Below are 19,292 nucleotides of genomic sequence, written 5' to 3'. Positions count from 1 at the left end.
ATAACTCCTTTCACTAAATGGCTTTTAGTAACTTTAACGAGACCTTAACTTATTTTATTTTATTCATTTAAGTGCAGTTTTGACAAAATTTTCTTGCTAAAAAATCTTTTGTTAGACTACTTTATTTTATTCCTTTGATTGTACATGTTAAATAAAAGCTTGTTTTTAAAAAATATTTTTTTTTACATTATTTTATTTTTATTTTATTCTTTTTATAAACACATACGCAAATTGAGATCGGAACATTACCCGCAATTGGATAATGAAAATGTAACTTTCTGACTTAATGTTCTTTACCGATAGGATGGAACATTTGCAAAACCTGAGATTGTCTCTACAAGGAGAGAATAAAAATGTTTTTGGTTTTTGTTGCGATCAGTGTGTAGAATATATTTTTGGTACACTTGTAGGCTGGTCTGATCTATTATTTAATGGTGCAAAACACTTATTCCACCTTCGTTGCCCAACGTTTCGCTGAAATTTCCAGCATCATCAGGGGAGACTATGTTTATTAGATCCAACAAAGAAATACAAGGAAAAAACAAAAGATGTTAAAATGAATAATCCAAGTTGGCATACATGTGTTTGTAAAAACAAAGACAACAATTATGGACTATTGCAAAGAACATATCGATGGCTGAGTGGAAGATCGACCTATCTCGGCAGCCAGTTCGAAAACGCCCTATCTCAGAAAGCTTTTCAAGAACGCCCTACATCAGAATTTTATTGAAAAACAATCTATTTCAGAATTTTCTTGAAAAACACACTATCTCAGAAATTTGTTGAAGAACGCCCTATCTCAGAACTCGGTTCAAAAACGCCCTATCTCAAACGAAAATACATTGAAAATAAGCTGAGATAGGGCGTTTTTGGATCGGCAGCTGAGATAGGGCGTTATTCAATCCAATTCTCAGGTAGGGTGTTTTCCAATCAAATTCGGAAGTAGGGCGTTCTTGAAAAGTTTTTTGAGATAAAGCGTTGTTGAAAAATTTTCTGAGATAGGGCGTTTTCGAACTGGCTGCCGAGATAGGTCGATCTTCCACTCAGCCATCGATATACTCACAATAATATTAAACATTTGCTTTAAACTTAATATTAATACATATACACATAATCAGTTATGGTAGTCTTGTCATTACTAAATTGTTTATTTTGATATGCATAACATGTAGGCGGCCGCGATGTTGTCCGTATCTTCTTTTTTGTTGATCGTATTCTCCCTTTTTTCTAATATTCTTAAGCTTTCCAAAGTGTATCTTGTCATTTCCCTCTTTTCCTTGTCAATAATCCTAGTGTTAGTGAAATCAGCTATGTGGCCAGTGTTGCCAACTTTTGATTTTCAAAAAGCACCAAAAACTTAGAAAAAAGGCGTTTTACCAAACTAAAAGCACCAAATTTTTTTCATAACAGTTTGTATTTAACAAAANTAACAAAAGCAAAAAATTAACAATATTTACAAGAATACATATGTACATAAATCAATACACAAAACGTTTTCGCTCATAACGATCGAAAAGCCTCTACACATGCTATGATGACTCATGCTTACGACGTAATACCGAAATACTTTTGAAACTACTATCACCCCTATTCTGCAACTCTTTCGTATTCGGAATTTGTTACGAATCGTAGAAATAGTATGCTGCAATCCGAATCGTATTTTCGAAATTCGTAACAATGCACAGTGGCCAATTTTTGGTAAACCCTGGCCAAAAGTCCAAAAAAAAATGGTGCATTCGTATCCATAACCACCTTATATTGTTAGGAGGGCTCTACTGCGTATCGTTATGAGACAACAAGTCGATTCTCAAAAGGCATTTGGGGCCAATTTCACAGTGCGTAGTTAACTCCGAATCGACAGTTAACTAGGGATTTTCAGTACAAAAATCTGTAGTTAACTCCCGATTCCGAGTTAACCTCGCATTGTGAAATTGGCCCNTTGTATAGCTATGCGGAAGCCCCTCTTCTCCGGCAACACAGAAAGGCGAATTCTACTTAGTAAGGGTTATAATCCCTAAGCCCGAAGGCGGAATCAAGCGCAATAGGTGGTANTAGAGTTTTCGTTGTTGTTAAAATCGTGGTATTATCTTTAAACAAATAACAGTTTTCAAGCATCCGCTCATGGGCGTTGTAATCTAGAGTATGTAAAACATGTTTTTTCATTGTCACGCCATCTAAAAACTGACGTAAGGCATAGATATTCACGGATTGATTTTTTTTTGTTTACTCATTATGATGGATTAGGAAAATAGTTACGAGAGTAGTCGAGATGGGCGGTCTAATTTTCTCTTATATATAAATATATTGAAGTTTTTCCCATCCACCTTCAGTTTTTATACGCGATTCTTAATTTGTTTATGTTTAAAAGATTTAAATTATGTAAAAAAAAAATATTTCTGTCAAGATTTTGATGTTTTAAAGACTGGATGTTTTTAGAATTTAAATGATGTCAGAAAGTACTACTATATTAGAGTGCTCATCCATGGGCCTCTCATTATTGAATGGGCACCCCTGCCCATTGGGTAACTTTCCGAAAAAACCCAAGAGTCAAGGAATAAGGATATTAAAAAATACCGGCTGCTTGTATACTCGGCCCCTGTAATTTCAAGTTTACGTTTAAACCCACCAAAAGAAAATCATAAACTGTCGTCAGATGCCATTAAATTATTATCAACTGTTGTTAATGCGGATGCGGAATTGCCATCAGAAAATATAGATACGAGCTTGGATACTTCAGATGACTGCGAGTCTGGCGGTGTATAAAATTATTATCTTAAAAATATATTCCTGTACCAACAAATATGTATGTCTTGTTTATTGATTCATTCAAAATCCCGCAGTTCCCGTGTAAATTTGAACATCAAGATTTTTAGAAACAAACATTAAGACCTCGTTNTGACTGACGAAGCAATGGGGCGTAAAGGAACTTGCGGTTTGTGAATTTTCGGCAGGCCATATAGCCTTGGCACTAACTAGGATTATTGACAAGGAAAAAACCCTAACACTAGGATTATTGACAAGGAAAAGAGGGAAATGACGAGATACACTTTGGAAAGCTTAAGAATATTAGAAAAAAGGGAGAATACNTTTTGGTCGCTTATCGTCAGTATTTTGTGTATAAGATTTTTCGCGGTGCTGATTTTGTATTTTGTTGGTTGGGAGGAGAGATAATTGATCAGGCGTCCAGACGACGTTGGTTTCGAGTACCAGTTTAGAACAATATTGTTGTTGTTTTTGTGTATACGGACATCAAGGAAAGGTATGCTCGCGTTTTCTTCCATTTCCATGGTAAACTGAAGTTTTGGGTGGTATTTGTTTAGCGTCTCTAGAATTGTATTCACGTCGTTGCGGTTTGTTATTGCAAAAATATCGTCTACATATTTGTTGATAAACTTGATGTCAATGTTGAAGTGTTGTTTCAGCTCCGAGATGGTGTTGTCCAGAAGGTCGTCCATAATGATGTCGGCAATTGTCGGTGAGAGGGGGTTGCCCATTGGCATTCCAAATGTTTGGGTGTATAGTTTGTTATTGCACATGAAGTAGTTATTATCTTTAAGGCAGAAGTCAAGAATTTGTTGGAATTTGTGTTTTGGAATGCTGGTTGTCCGTTGTATCTGGTCCCACTTTTTCATAATAATTTTTGTGGCTAACATTGTCGGTATATTCGTAAACAAGGAAATGACATCGAACGACACTAAAACATCTTCATCACATACACTTATATTCGTTAATCTCTCTTTCAAGTTAAACGCATTCTTCACATTGTATCTCTCTGAAATCAATGGCTTGAGTATTTCTCCGACATATTTGGATAACTTGTAACAGGGGACCATGACTGACGAAGCAATGGGGCGTAAAGGAACTTGCGGTTTGTGAATTTTCGGCAGGCCATATAGCCTTGGCACTAACTAGGATTATTGACAAGGAAAAAACCCTAACACTAGGATTATTGACAAGGAAAAGAGGGAAATGACGAGATACACTTTGGAAAGCTTAAGAATATTAGAAAAAAGGGAGAATACGATCAACAAAAAAGAAGATACGTGACCGCCTACATGTTATGCATATCAAAATAAACAATTTAGTAATGACAAGGCTACCATAGAGAGTGGTACTGATTATGTGTATATGTATTAATATTAAGTTTAAAGCAAATGTTTAATATTATTGTGAGTATATGTTCTTTGCATTAGTCCATAATTGTTGTCTTTGTTTTTACAAACACTGGTATGCCAACTTGTATTATTCATTTTAACATCTTTTGTTTTTTCCTTGTATTTCTTTGTTGGTTCGTGGAAATCTTCTGGAAGTTATGTCTGATCTTCGTGGAAATTAAGTCAGAAATAAATTCCACGGGCCCATGGAAGTTATCTCCGTGGAAGTTATGTCAGTTATCCAGTATCACTTATCAAAATATGTATGTGATGTTTACTTCAGTAACATCTGGCTTTTTCGCTAACTCTGTAAATTTTTCCCTAAAGCTATCTATGTACATGATTTGCGTTCATGTAAACGAATCGACACACTCTCACGAGTCTCCACTGCGCCAATATTTCCATCACCGGAATGCATCTCTAGTGTCGCGCTGTTAACCAACGCGCCAAGCGTCAGCGCACTAATCAAAACTCGATCGCGTTTGCTGGGTGTGTGTTGGCGTTTCATTGCAAATAACGGTACCCAAGGTTGTGCTACGTTTACATTTAATTGTTGAGCTTAAAGTGTAGGAATAGCTGAAGTAACAGCCAAACCAAAAAAAAAAACCCAACAACTTGCCAGTTCGCACTACAGCAGCGCCATACATACAACGGGCGTGCGACGCTCACTACGAGGGCGGCGGTCGCGGCGTCACCGCATCTGTCGCCAAGTGGCTACTCGCCGCGCCGAGTTCCGCACGTTTGCCGTGCGCTCCTCTACGCTCAGTGCATTTATTGCTACACTTTTAACAAACGCGCAATTTTTCAAAAAGCGCCTCCCTTACTAAGTCACAGTATAGCTGCCGTCTCAGTATATCCAGTAAAAAAACTGTGGTGAAGTCCTTTATGGGGATAAAGTTTCCAGAGGTGAAATTTTAGGTAGTACACAATTTCTTACACGCATGGTTGCTTTTCAGCACTCATGAAAGAATCTTAAGAAATGTTTGAAAAAAATGTTCATATAGTACATAAATTTTTGAAATAAATACCATATAGTGTATGTACTCTGGTTAATAATATCAAAAAATGTATTAGAACCACCGTTTAATGTTATATTTGATACAAATTAATATTGCTGGCCCGAACGCTCTGCGCCTTGCCACTGAATAAAAGATTTACTTAAACTTACATCCCTGGTCCTTGTTCTTTCTGTATCGCATCGTGGTGAATTCACATTTCTCAGAAATTTGACAACAAAACAAAACAAAGCGAGTATTTTATTTGCTAATTTTTGCGATTTCTATTGTTTAATGTAAATTTGATCTTTTTAGGATATGACGAGCGAACAAAGAAGGCGCAGTTGGAAAATTTAGTAATTAGTAATGAAGTAGCTGGCATATTTGGAAAATTATGCCGATAAACAGGATGGAATTTGGGAAAGTAAGTGCATGGTTGCAGCATATCTATGTATAAAAAGTATTTAATTAAATTGTTTATAGAAATGTTATAAATCGAGTGGCTCATTTACGATGTGCTCCAAACATTTGGCGAACTTTTTTTCGCCTTTTCAACGTGCTAAGTAACAAGTTAAGATGACTGCCATCATGGGCCGGTAAGAAACCGCAAGCAAAGGGCAGACAACCTTCCAGGAAGCTGCCTCCTGTCCCCGAGCCGAAGCTGCAGTTCAGCAAGAGCAGGTCAGCAAATTGCTACCCTGATCAAACGTAAACTAAAGCGTTCTGCTGTGATTGCACTCCGTAAATGTGAAAACTTGGTGCATGCTGAGAAATATCAAACAAGAAAACTCCGTGATGGACGCCGTGAGATGGAGTAACGCTGTGTGGCAAAGAAATGCGGCCAATTCGACGGGCCTGAAAAATCCAAATTGGCTTTTGTGATCCGCATCCGCGGTATCAACAAAGTTGCACAAAAAGTGCGTAGTTTTACAGTTCTGTCTTCGCCACATTAAAACGGTGTGTTCATCAAATTGAGCAAGGCAACCATTAATATGCTACGTATGCCGAACCCCTATATGGGGTTATCCAAATCTTAAATCAGTTTGTGAATTGATGTACAAACGTGGAATGGTCAAGCGTGTCCCAATCTCTGCTTTGTGATCGAACGCAAATTTCGCGAAGCGCACGAAATTCAGTGCGTTGATTCACTTCACTTCAAGAAAGCCCCAACTTCCTGTTGCTATTCAAGCTCAACACATCAACCCGAGGCTGGCGCAAGAAGGCTAATCACTACGTTGAGGTTGGTGATTTCGGTAGCCGTGAGGATAAGATCAACAAATTGCTGCACAAGATGGCTTAAAGAAATTGTTGTTTTGTATTTAAGTCGACAATATAATTTGGCACATCTTCAAAAGACGCCCAAGCAAAAAAAAAAAAAAAAATAAAAAATTCCTGAAGTTGCCTTTTCACGGGTCGATTTCTGTCGACTGGAAAATTTACTTAAGATATCGACTAGCCAAAACGCTTACATTTTACGGTTGAATTGCAATTTACACGGGTAGATTTTGGTTAAACGACAAAAATCGACCGTGTAAAGGCAGCTTAAATAACGTTCAAATTAATCACCCCCTTTGAGATGGAAAATACCAATAACCATTTCATAATTTCGAAAATTATTCCATTTATATTTGTTCTTGCATTTTCCACACCACTTGTGAGGTATGCTTTTACGCGCGTTACCGATTTTTTTTTTAATGTGCTCGGTTGCCCAGGAGGCCTATTTTCACCTTTACAACTTAACTTAAACAGAATTAAAACTAAAGCATGCAATATATAAAGAAAATTAAAAGTTGTCTTACATCTAGTAAACTTAAAAAATTGCACATTAAATTCATTTTTCATTATAAAATAAAATTAAATATCACAATTCAGTTTACAAAATGTGGTCTGTTTGCACCCACAGTAAGTTCCCATGAAGCCTTGCCTAAATTCAGAATTGAAAAAAAACGAGCAAATGGGGTCGGAAACTACTAGCCCTAAAAGCATAATGTGGAAAATGTTTGAAGAGCTGCGAAATTGTATTGCAATAATAAAAATAACAGTGCATAAATTGGAAAAAATGGTTTTTGTTTTGCTTTATAATTTTTGGGAATATTGGTTCAGATGGAATTTTTTTATTTGTTTGGTTTTTCAGCTCGTTAATGATGCACCCAGGGTTGCATTTACTGTCTATGAAAATATTTCGTGAAGCGTTCCAAAATTAGCTCCGAGCAACTAAAAGTTGGTTAAGCTTAAATGAAATAGTTTTTTATTAAATATTTATTCCTGGTATTTAGTAAAAAACATCAATACTAATGTATGAAAAACAAAACATCAATGCTAATGTATGAAATGAAGTAAATAAAAATCTACGAATACATTCCATGAATATTTTGTCATAGAGCCATTATTAAATTTAGACATAACTTTGTCAGGCGTTGGTACCTACGTATATAGAATTAATGCGTTGGAGAGAGATAAATATACAAGTTCAACGCGCTAATTTAGGTATCCTTGTATGTATATACCTGTTACTCGTCTGGCATATACTCCAACTGCGAAAATAATGACAATTATAATTTATGTAGATCCCTGGATAAAAGATTGTCACAAGTTACTTTCGGTAACTCACGATTGAAGTTTGGAATGCAATTTCTCAGAAACACGACTACAGATTTTCTCCAAAGTGTCGGAGAATGCTATGTACTAGTTCATGAAATTCTTAAATTATCTTATTTTTTTAGTTTAGTGTCAACCATTTATGAGTTTAATAAAATTTTGTCGTATACGACATTTGTCAAAAAATTAGCAGTCAGTTTTAGTGATATACGCCAAAATGTGATAACAATTTTTATAAATTAACCATACTTTTTACTAATCAGCCTAATCGTGAGTTTCGCCCGAACAAAATTTCGCCAACAATTTTTTCATCCACCTGTAGTGAATACACGCAAACGAAAAGTGAAAAAGTGACCCGGTTCTAGAAAATGAAACTCATGATAAAGCTGAATATGTCGGAAACTAAAGAAGAACAGATAACTCTATTTGAAAGATCTTGATTAGTTTAGTACGACAGCAATACTAACGCAATTTGTACCAAATAACCGAAAAAATTTTAGTCAATTAGTCGGAAACTAAAGAAGATATCCAAAAACCACAAATTGTCAAAATGACGCTTCCGGCAATTTTCCATCCAGGCGACGATATTTGAATAGGTTTGTATAGTTACCAATAGTCAGTACTAATTTGTACTGGAACCTGCAAACTTTTACTGGAAAAGTGTATGATAACCCAAAAAATTTGCAAGAGAGCACTGAATCGAGAGCGTAACAACACGAGAGAGCTGCAAATTCTTGCTAGTGAAATTTTTACTAGCAGAAATTAGCTAGCAGAAGAAGAAGAAGAATAAATGTCAAAAGAATATATAAAAAGTGGTGTTACTAGCTCAGTTGATTTTGTGTATGTGTTTCGCCGCACGGCTTCTGATATCAAATTGAAAAATTTTGTTTGAATTTCTACTCACACTTACAGGTTTTGACAGTTTATGCCGCCAAAGCAAAAACAAAATACATGTAAATTTTTGTTTTTGTACTCCTGCTATCACCTTATATTGATTCGCCTTGGCACAAACAAAAGTAAAATGAGTGGAAATCATAATATTAATGATGTACTGGACAGTGTAAGTGCTTGTGTGTAAAGCAAAGAGTTTAAAACTGATTTATAAATAGTAAAATGTTTACAGCAGATTGTCAAAGCAGTGCAACAACTGTTCTCTTGCAAGTTTTTGCTAGTTTTGTGTTCAATAACCTCTTCTGCTAGTTTTCTCTTCTTCTCAATTTTACGCTCTATTTTGCTTTTACGCTCTCGCTGCAATGTTTTACTGGAGAAGTTACTATACAAACCTAATGTTACTCGCATATTTTCGAGCCTGTATGTAAATTTTCGGGAAAAAGGTTAAAAAGTATATTCATCTGCTGAAAAGATATTTTCGCAGATTCACAATTTATTTAAAATAAATCTATTAGCCCAATCTCCAATTCCATGTGAATAAATCTCCCCAGTGCTTAAATAATTTTCACCACATTAAATAGCTGCACAACACCCTAATTGCCGAAAAAACGTTGCTTGCAACACTAGTCCTTTATGGGGGCCAAACTTGGCGAAAAAAAAATAGCTAAGTTTGTTTACTGGGTATACTGAGGCTGCCGTGCTCTTAGTGCGATATCGCAATATTACAGCTTCGCCATATCATGTACATATGTATGTTTGTACGAGTGTATGCCTGCATATCCACCTAAACAACTATGAAACAGCGTCGTGTGTGCTGACGGCGACTTACAGGCGTATCTCTTTTGACCATAGCGAACAAGGCGGCAACGTTTCATGGTAATACTTGGTTGCATCGTCATGGATGCAGCCTGACTGTTAGCTTTGTTATCCACGATTTGCGCGCAGCTGGATATTATGGCATCGAACGAAGCGACGCAGTATCGCTTATCGGCCACATGAACAACAACAGAAAGGCAATGAAACCTAAACAAATACATACATATATACCGATACAAATACAGTCTCTGCATACACCAACGCCCATGTAGGTATACCTAAATACATATTATGTACATACAGTATATTTTGCTTTACTGCCTTTGTGCTTAAGCGCACATTCAAGATACCTACCCCAAAATGTGCATCAGCGGCATTATTTTTAACATTTATAAGGAAACTGCTTCGATAGATGCATTCAATATACCTGCCCTAAAAATTTGCAAGTATTACGTTTACCTGGACTGGCTCTACTCTTACCCTAATTTTACAAGATTTTATTTATTTTGCTCATCTCGCAGAACAACGAAAATAGCTATCATTTTATGTAGTTATACAGATAATTAGATACCATTCGAAAAAAATTTCGCTTCCAGTAATTTCTACGTGGTAAGTGCTCCCCCATTATTTGGTTTCATAGGGATTCGGATACCTTCCTAATTATAGTAGTAAAGAAAATTCACTTAAGTGCTTTTTTCGGTTAAGCGCACAAGTTTTTCGTGCAAATAAGGATGGGCAGCTAAGCAAAATATACTGTATTTATAAACTAAATATTCCTTCGGTGTACCGCACCACCTCCTTGGGCTAACTATCGCTATCACTTTGGCATTTGCACTGATATAGGTGCTAGCGTGGTTTTAGATACGCGCGCAAGCATACGATATGGGTATTCGCTCTTTTGAAAATATAGTCGTTGTACACTGTGAAAAGAGTTTAGTTTCGACAATTAAATATATTCAGTGGCCGAATTTTGCCAATATTTGGGAACTATTACCAGGGTTCGGTTATTATAGCTAAGTATATTAAAGCTTGTGATGTTCATCTAAGTTAAACCAAATCTTTAATTTAGTTGAAGAATTTTTTGAATTCCCTAAGTACTAATTACTATTAAATTGAAATTCCATTCAACGCACTATTGCTACTATTTGCTAGCCAAAAGTAGATAATTTCTTAAAGTATTGATACATCGGTTTTTTTGTCCCTTCAGTAAATTAATTCGCCAAAGTAAAAAAAAAGTGCACACTCATTATTTTCTTAAAGAGTTTTCCCGTTTAGATATCATCTGTTAAAGTTGACATTTCTGTAAAAAGTTTAAACATATTTTTGGCTGAATTTCTTTATTCATTCTGAACGTTTGGAATAAACTTTTTTGTCTACTTTGTCTTTAGAACGTTCCTGATAGTATGTTAACGTATATTTCAAACGCATTATGTTTATTCCGGCTGTGAAATGGGATTATCCGTAATGTATAAAGAAAAGCAGCCTTTATTTATTCATTTTATACATAGTTTGCTAAATAAAATTAAATTCATTTTAAAACTGGACTCAAATTTGTGCAATAAAATTGGTTTCATTTGGTGGTCTTCAAACTTTGTGGGCAATAAAAATATTCAATTTAGAGTTTGTGGGCTGAAAGTCCTATTTATTTCGCCATATCCAAGTATGCTATTGGGTTACTATAACCAAATCTTGATCGTTGTAACTAAACCTTTTTGTGGGTATATCTTGTGTGATTGTTGATGTAAGTTTATTTATTGTACCACTAACAATAACGCTCATCCAGTTACACGTATACAAAATACAATGAATACACAAAAGAGCGAATTACCATAATATATGTATATATCTGTAATTATGTAATACCCGATTATTGTGGAATTTGTAGCGTATGCGTTGGGTCACCAACGGACAGCTGGCTGGCAGCTGTCAAACGTGTAACCGCAGCCTCGTACAGGCACACTGCGCCGGCCACAGCCCAATATTCAGTGCCCACAGTTCACCTTTGAGTACATCCTTACTAGCTAAGCTGGTGGGGTAGCCTTGGATTGTGAGTGTGAGTGAGTATGGTGTGGAGTTGTTGTGGTAAATAAAGACAATACTTGGCATTGTCACTAGGCAGGCGAGCATATCTCAGGCATTTGGCTTCCTTGATCTCATTACGACAAAGCGGTCATCTTAACTTTCACTTGGAATATGTAGCATTTCCGCATTTCATCCGCTTACCTCAAAATATGAATTAAAAATTAGATACAACTAAAATTTTTTATAAAGAACATATTTTATTTATAATAAATATTTATAAAAATTTGTATATTTTCGCCAAAAAGTGGAATTGATCCAAGGTAACTTTGAGTAGCACATGAGTATATATTGTAGGACTTCTTCTTCTGGATTGACGTTGTAACCGCCTACGCGATTTTGTCCAACCTCAATAAAGCCGCTGACGCCATTGGAAATGATAAGTGACGTCAAGTCCTTCTCCACCTGGTTTTCCATCGCAGGAGAGGCCTTAGTCATCCTCTGCTACTATAATCGAGATCCGCGTTTTAATGGTGATGGTTCGATATTCCAGACACTGCTGTAAGCTGAGCATGCAAGACATCCCAATTTTTGGCTTCTAATAGATAGTTCCAAGAAAGAAGTAAAAGTATTTTATTGTTAATTTTCCACAGATTTTACTTTAGTTGTATTATTTAGTTATTAAATTTTAATCCCTATTTTCATTTGCCAGCAGTTTAAACTTTGAGAGAAAAGTTCATTTGGCACGCAAGTCTTTTTCAGGTGTATTTTTTCTTAGGCTTTGTATAAAAAAATACAAAAAAGAAAAAACTGTATAAGGTTGATCGAAAGAATGGCCGTACTAGTCACCAGTTCCGAGCCTATTCGATTTTTGAGTATGAGGCCTTATGTTGGACAAAAGGGGGAGTATAAGGAACTCAAAACGGAGAAAATTTGCTTATGGTTACAGAAGATATGGAATAAATTAACTGACGAGGACCTGCGTGCCAAATGAACTTTTCTCTCAAAGTTTACACTGCTGGCAAATGTAAATAAGGATTAAAATTAAAAAACTAATTAATACAACTAAAGTAGAATCTGTGGAAAATTAACAATAAAATACTTTTTTCGCAAAATCTATAAAGGACCTTTTTATTTCTCAAATAAACTGGGTAACAGTTATTCGTCGCCACGCTGTATGTATATAGTATGTCTAAGGAATCCTTCATAAAAGTGATTTACTGTAATAATTTAGTTAATTAATAATTGTTATATTACTTCGTGAATTTTAAAAATATTATTTCTAAAAATATATTGTTCTTTCTTTCTTCTTCATCTTCTTTCCTCTTTTTTTCGGCACTATTTTTGAATACCGTTAAGCACATTTTGAAATTTTTAAATTCCATCCCTGGCTCGCTCTCCCATTTGTAATTGGCTCTCTGACCCGCAATCGGTACTGTAAACAGTGAAGCCTGTTCCCTCTGTGCGCGCTATTCTTTGCTCCAGAGCCTTGAGCCAATCCCAGTTAGCTTGGGAGAGGCATTTCACCACAATGGTTCCATCCCTCTCTTATGAACGAACTTTGGCTACAGTGCCTGAGGCAATGACGGCCCGGATAAAATGGGTGTTGCAATTTTTAATTTCCGCAGTAGCCATCTGCCGAGTCTAGTCCCCCTCCCCATTACGGCAATGGGCGTAGGGTCTTTACGGGCCCGCAATAAGTTGGGCGGGTCCCCGGACCTCCAGACGTAGTTGGAAGGCTCTGATGCTTCGAGGGCATAGTGAGGGCAGTTCTGCCTCGACCGAACCTTGCACCACTCCTACCCTTGGTTTTTGGCATACATCTCCGTAGACCTGGTCCGCAGACCTGCCACGCCCATTTCTAAGGGTTTGTCGCATTAAAGAAAAATCTTTACAAAAAATTGTTGATTCTCACAAAATAAACCATAGTTCTTACAAAATAAAATAGTTCTTGAAAAACCCCAAATTTTTTTGACCACGTTTTTTATAGAGAATTAAACAGGGATTACGATGCTATAATTTTAAATCCCTAATTTACTGGTATTCATTATGCATATCAACTTCAAAAAGTTCAACTGTTAATAGCTAAGTTAGCTTTAGAACAATCGTGTCCATCTTTTGCATAGAAATGTTATCGTTATGTTATGTTTCTTTAGCTTTAAAATGACGTTAACATGAAGTCTCTACGATGAGCAGAACCCGAGATATAATGATTTGAAGAAGTACATGTTTAGTCAGAATCACGAAAAAATGCAAATTTTTACAAATCATATCTCCAAAGAAAAAAGCGAGAAAAAAATTCCTCGAACACGTGTTAGCTTATTTCATGTATGGAACCCATAAAAAAATATTTGGAGCCAATTGAAGGTGTGACACCAAATTTGGTGTCCGATATGAAAAAGAATGCCTCGTATGCGTTTAACAAAACTTGTTTAATTTTCTCTGAAGTCTTTATAACTTGGACCCAAGTGCAAACGACTTCGGTCTTGTTTCTTATGTGTTATTTAAATTGTTGCATAAACATCTTTTTCTAGCATATCTAACTATGTACATTTTATAAACTTTTTTAGTATATTTTGCATAATTTTTGCTTATGTTTTGCATATATTTTGCATAGATTTTGCATATAATTTGCATATTCAATTTGAATAAAGATCCGAGCTCTATTAATAATAAATTTATGCGGTGGACCGAAAAGTAATCGAACAGTAGTACAAAATTATTGTAATAATAATATCAATTAAAAACGGGCTGTATAAAGAAAACCAGCCAATTTTGACTTCGCGTTAAATGAATTTTACGTTTATACTTGTTTCCTAAACGATGTGAGAAATAAAAAATTGATTTGGAAACAAATGCGAGGAATTACACTTTTGAATTTCAAAGCGTATTGAAATTGCATCAATTTTTAACCACAGCGAACTGGGTCAAAGCGCCTTATGTGCCGGCATAAACAAGATATATTTCCATACGTCACGAACGTGACAGTCGTAAGTTTCAATGACATACAAACAAAGAAAAACATTTGTGTTCTTTTACTTCTTTCGACCCTTGTATTGCTTATTATTAGCTCTATATTTAACAGAAAAAAAGCCGTATGGTCCTTAAATATATGCAATTAAAAAGAGCGACGTTATGTGACAAAAATGGAAGTTAACTTTTTCTTTTCTTACAAAACCGCAGAACTCTGCGAATTGTGGGTGCTCTTTTCATGAAATTTTTTAATATGATTTGGAGTAATTATAGGTGTTTTTAGATTTTTTAGAGCCTGCCCCCCCTTTAACTTCCAAATGTTTGCCTATATATTCAAAAATAGTACCAGAAAATGCTGGCTCGATAATTTCTAATAAAAAATTTTTGAAGCATTTTACAGGTATATGTAATGTTATAAGGATTAGTAGCTACAGAAATATTTATATCGTTTTGACGTATTTTCCAAATGTGCCTTCAATTAAGATGTTTTTGGAATAAAATTACGCTCAAGATCGCAGAATATTTTATCTTTAAAAGCTGGTTTATTCTACATACCTAAACATTTTTTTGAAAGTAATGCTTCAAAAACTATACGCCATAAATCTAAATTTTTGAAAATTGTGAAAAGTACAGTTACACAATTTGAGTTACTTGCCATTTAGTTATATTTTAAAGCACGCTTTAGTTACCTACTACAAAGGAAGTGCACACATAAGTACTAATTGCACATACAATTTCAAAACCTTACATGTTGTGCTTCAAAAGTTATGGCATAATTAATTTTTCACCTCTTAAAAATTACATAAAAAATTCACTTGTTATTAATATTTTTTTGAATGAAAACATCTATAACTCAAAAGTTATGCAACAAATTGATTCAAAATTTTTTTTAGGCTTCAAGTATACGTCTATGAATTATATCCAAAAGCAACCAGCTTGATATAGTTTACAGCAATGAAAATAAAGATAAATAACACAAAGGTTACCGTTTTTTTTTTTTTAATTTGCCCGTACCTTTGAAATCTTAAACCCATAGGAAATCTTTTTGCTGCTTCCCACAAATGTTTAACTTGTTAATACAAGTGTTCAAACTTCACGCTATTCCTTTTACTCTTATGAATTAAAAAAATTCAATTGATATCTCTCTAAAGTGCATTGCGTATTCGTCGCATGTCGAAATCAAAGTAAAATCCGTAAATAATAATGCGATTAGCTGAATTCCATAAGGTAAACTCCGCCACCGCACAGCTCTCCATCATCGTCACTAAATTGTCAATTAAGAGCGGCACAGAGCGACATATAATAATAATACATACATACTGTGCACTTGTGTATGGATGTAGGTATGTACCAAGGAAGCCAACTCGTGGGGAATTCCCCGATTTGCGGGGAATCGGGTAATGGACCGTTTTTTGTGGGGAATTTAAAATGCTGTGGCATACGCAACTATGTACCTGTCGGGCCTTATGAATAAAAAATAAGCAATTGATTTTTCTTAAAATTTTAGACCCCTTACTTAACTTTATTTCAATTCAATAAAATTATTTTAGTTTACTTTTGAATTGAATTTTATAAATTCATCCTTTAACAAAAACCATATAAATCTAAGTTTCAAACTTTGTGCAATATTTAAAAAACAAATTCAATAAACTTTCGTAAAAATGTCGAACTTTTTAATAAGATTCCTTAAAAAGATTTTTAGTATGAAGTTTTGCCGCTCGTTCAATTTATCATAATAAGTTTCAAATGGCTAAAAATTGCAGTTGATTTTTTAGAATTATCTTTGTCGTATTTGGTTTCATATAACCAGGGAACGGATTTTTAGGACCTAAAAACCTATAAAAAAGGCAAAATAAAATAACGAAATAGACTGGAAAAGGCAAAATAAAATAGCGAAAAAGGCAGGAAAAGGCACTAAGTATTGCAAAAAAGGCAAAAAAAAGGCAAAACAAAATAGCGAAAAAGGTAGGAAAAGGCACTATGTATTGCAAAAAAAGCAAAATAAGGCAATAAATAAAATTATAGGTAAAAAACTAAAAACATGCTTCTATTACAACAAGAACTAAAAAGTATATAATAATATTTAGATATAGTGATTTCTATCGGCAAAATTTTTTTTGGATTTATTTCTTTTCATACAAGTAATATATGTTCTAAATATGAAGCACATCAGACTATAAATGGGGCTTTTACAAATATCTCATCAAATCAGACTTTAAATGCGGGTTTTACAAATATCTCGACTCCTGCGTCACCTNAACCACATCAGACTATAAATGGGGGTTTTACAAATATCTCATAAAATCAGACTTTAAATGCGGGTTTTACAAATATCTCGACTCCTGCGTCACCTAGCGGATTAAGTCATCTTTTATATTGCATTGTCCTCGAGTTCTGAGCTAAGTTTGAAGTTTCAAGTCTGTAGCTTATCGGGAAGTTTGTTAAATATATATATATATAAAATAAAGTTCCAGGACATACAAAGATACATACATATGTACATACATACATACATACAAGTGAAGTTAAATAAAAGCTTGTAAAAAAGACAGAAAATACGAAGAACAATCAAAAAATACATTTATTTTAGAAATGTTTATATTACAAGTAAAAAGAGAAAAACTATGAACTAGTTTCATTATATGAAAAATTTGTACTTTGAATCTTTGACTATTTTATCCTTTCGAGTTTCTAACTCATAAAACTTTAATCTGTATAGTTGTAGTAACATTGAACCACAAGATGCATTTTGAAGTTTTCTGGCAGCATTTTCATTCGATTTTCGCGAAGAAAAGCCTTGAATGTACTAAATGTGCGCTCGACGTAAGTTGATACAAGTGGAGCCCAATTTAAATATGGAACGTTTAAAACGTTCATATTATCAAGTATAAGGGCGTTTTCCTCGCCCTTTACAATTTTATCCACACCCCTTATTGTCTCCAAGCCTACGTTAGCTGAGAAAACGGCTTTGAATTTTTCCAACACCAATTTGGCAAGAGGTCCCTGCGCTTCTATAAGCCGCATGGGCATGTGTATATTTTTTAATCTTAAAAAAAAAAATGCAAATGCTATAATCACTTTTTTAAAGGTAGAAAAGGCAAAAAAAAGCAAATATCTTAAAAAGGCTAAAAAAAGGCAAATATCTTAAAAAAGGCAAAAAAGGCAACATCAAATTTGTATATATGGAATCAGGGAAAGCTAAATCGTGGACATTCTTAATCGAATATACTCTATCTCTTTAGCAGAAAAAAAGGCAATTTCCATAAAATCCGTTCCCTACATATAACGAATAAGCACAATTTATTTTTATATAACGAATAAGCACAATTTTTTTTTTATTTGGAAGAAACCCGCTACACCTTCGGTAAAAAAAATTCTAAAACGAAAATTTTTAGCCACTTGAAACTTGCACTTTATTACACTAGAATTGAGTTGGCTACAAAACTGCACACTTAAAAATATTTCTATAAAATCTAATTAAAAAGCCCTAAATATTTGCAAACGTTAACTTTTTTATATTGCACAAAGTTCGAAACTTAGATTTATACGGTTTTTACGGTTTAATTTTATAAAAAAAATACGAAAATTAAATAACAAAAATAAATAATAAAAACTGTAAAAACTTGTCAATATTTGGTGCGACTAAAATTTCGACAACTGTATCTATGTTAATATTATATGTAGGTATATTTTTTTTTTTTTTTTTTTTTTAATTAACTTTATGAAAGTTTGGGTTTGTTTATGAATACATAGATGATTTACATTTAAAAATAAAATTAACCAAAAGACCAGCAATATTTCAAAATACATACAATTTTTTTTTTTTGTAAATAGGAACATATCTATGAGTGAGGAATTTTACGAAATTTCGGGCAAAATCGGGGAATTACATTATCGAAATCGGGGAATTCTCGAAAATGAGTTGGCTACCCTGGTATTTACACAAATGTTTTACAGAAAAAAAGCAAGAAAGTATAAGCGAATTCTTGCAGTTTGTACCAACCTACCCGAGAGCTAAGGACACTTCAAAACTGAGGGCATGCGAATGTGAGCGCTTCCATTGCATATATAGATATATTTATTTTCATGGGTATGTAGGCATCTGCGTGCATAAGTATAAAAATATCTGTGTATGTATATACCCTGCAGGGAAAGCTACTTGCTAGGAACTAGAATTCTACCAGTTTGCGTTTCAGCCCAACTAGTTCACGTTCTATCCTTTTTCAATGTTTTTAACATGACGATGTCCTACGAGATGTCAATTGTCAGGCTATGCATCAGCATCTATTAGTACAAATACTAGTATCATCATACCAGTTGATGAGATAGAGCCAATTTACACGATGACTTTTCACCCTGGGTGGTGTCCAAAAGTAGGTAGCTACAAGTTAGTTGACATGTAATGCAGAGGCATCCAGGTCTGACATTTTTGCGGCTATCGCCCCACAAAAGTAGTTAGCTTTTTTCGAACAAAATATACAGTTAATAGTTAGCACTAATGTTCGCGTAAACAGAATAAAGTTAGGTATAAGCTAACGTCACTCTTTGCAGGGTATGTATTCCATTTTGCTAGCGGCGCTCCAACAGTCGCATTGGCCGACAGAGCAAAGCACTGTCGTGGTATTCCTGAGGAAGATGTCGCTGAAGGCTTAAAGGCATCCACACATCTATGCGATTCTGTTGCAATGAATCCGCACCGTTTTTGATGCTACAGACGTTACTGCTTCGAAAACGCAAGTACGCACACGTCTGTGCGATTTTATCGCAGTAAAAACTGTCAACTTATAGACAAGCAAAAAATATTTTTCAAAAAAATTAGTCTAAACTTTTCTACATCAAATATGTT

At 34.7% G+C, this 19,292-nt stretch overlaps 1 long non-coding RNA gene across 1 annotated transcript; it reads left to right on the top strand.

Moving 5' to 3' along the window:
• The first annotated feature begins 5,202 nt into the window (after nt 1–5,202).
• Nucleotides 5,203–6,826, top strand: LOC108377356 (uncharacterized). The gene is made up of 3 exons (XR_001849320.1): nt 5,203–5,405; nt 5,465–5,573; nt 5,633–6,826. It is a non-coding gene; the product is annotated as an uncharacterized LOC108377356 (long non-coding RNA).
• Nucleotides 6,827–19,292: the final 12,466 nt, after the last annotated feature.

The sequence above is a fragment of the Rhagoletis zephyria genome, unplaced genomic scaffold (genome assembly GCF_001687245.7).
Source record: "Rhagoletis zephyria isolate East Lansing unplaced genomic scaffold, Rhagoletis_zephyria_1.1 Rzeph_scaffold_00105, whole genome shotgun sequence".
Lineage (NCBI taxonomy): Eukaryota > Metazoa > Arthropoda > Insecta > Diptera > Tephritidae > Rhagoletis > Rhagoletis zephyria.
This window is presented reverse-complemented; position numbering and strand designations above follow the sequence as displayed.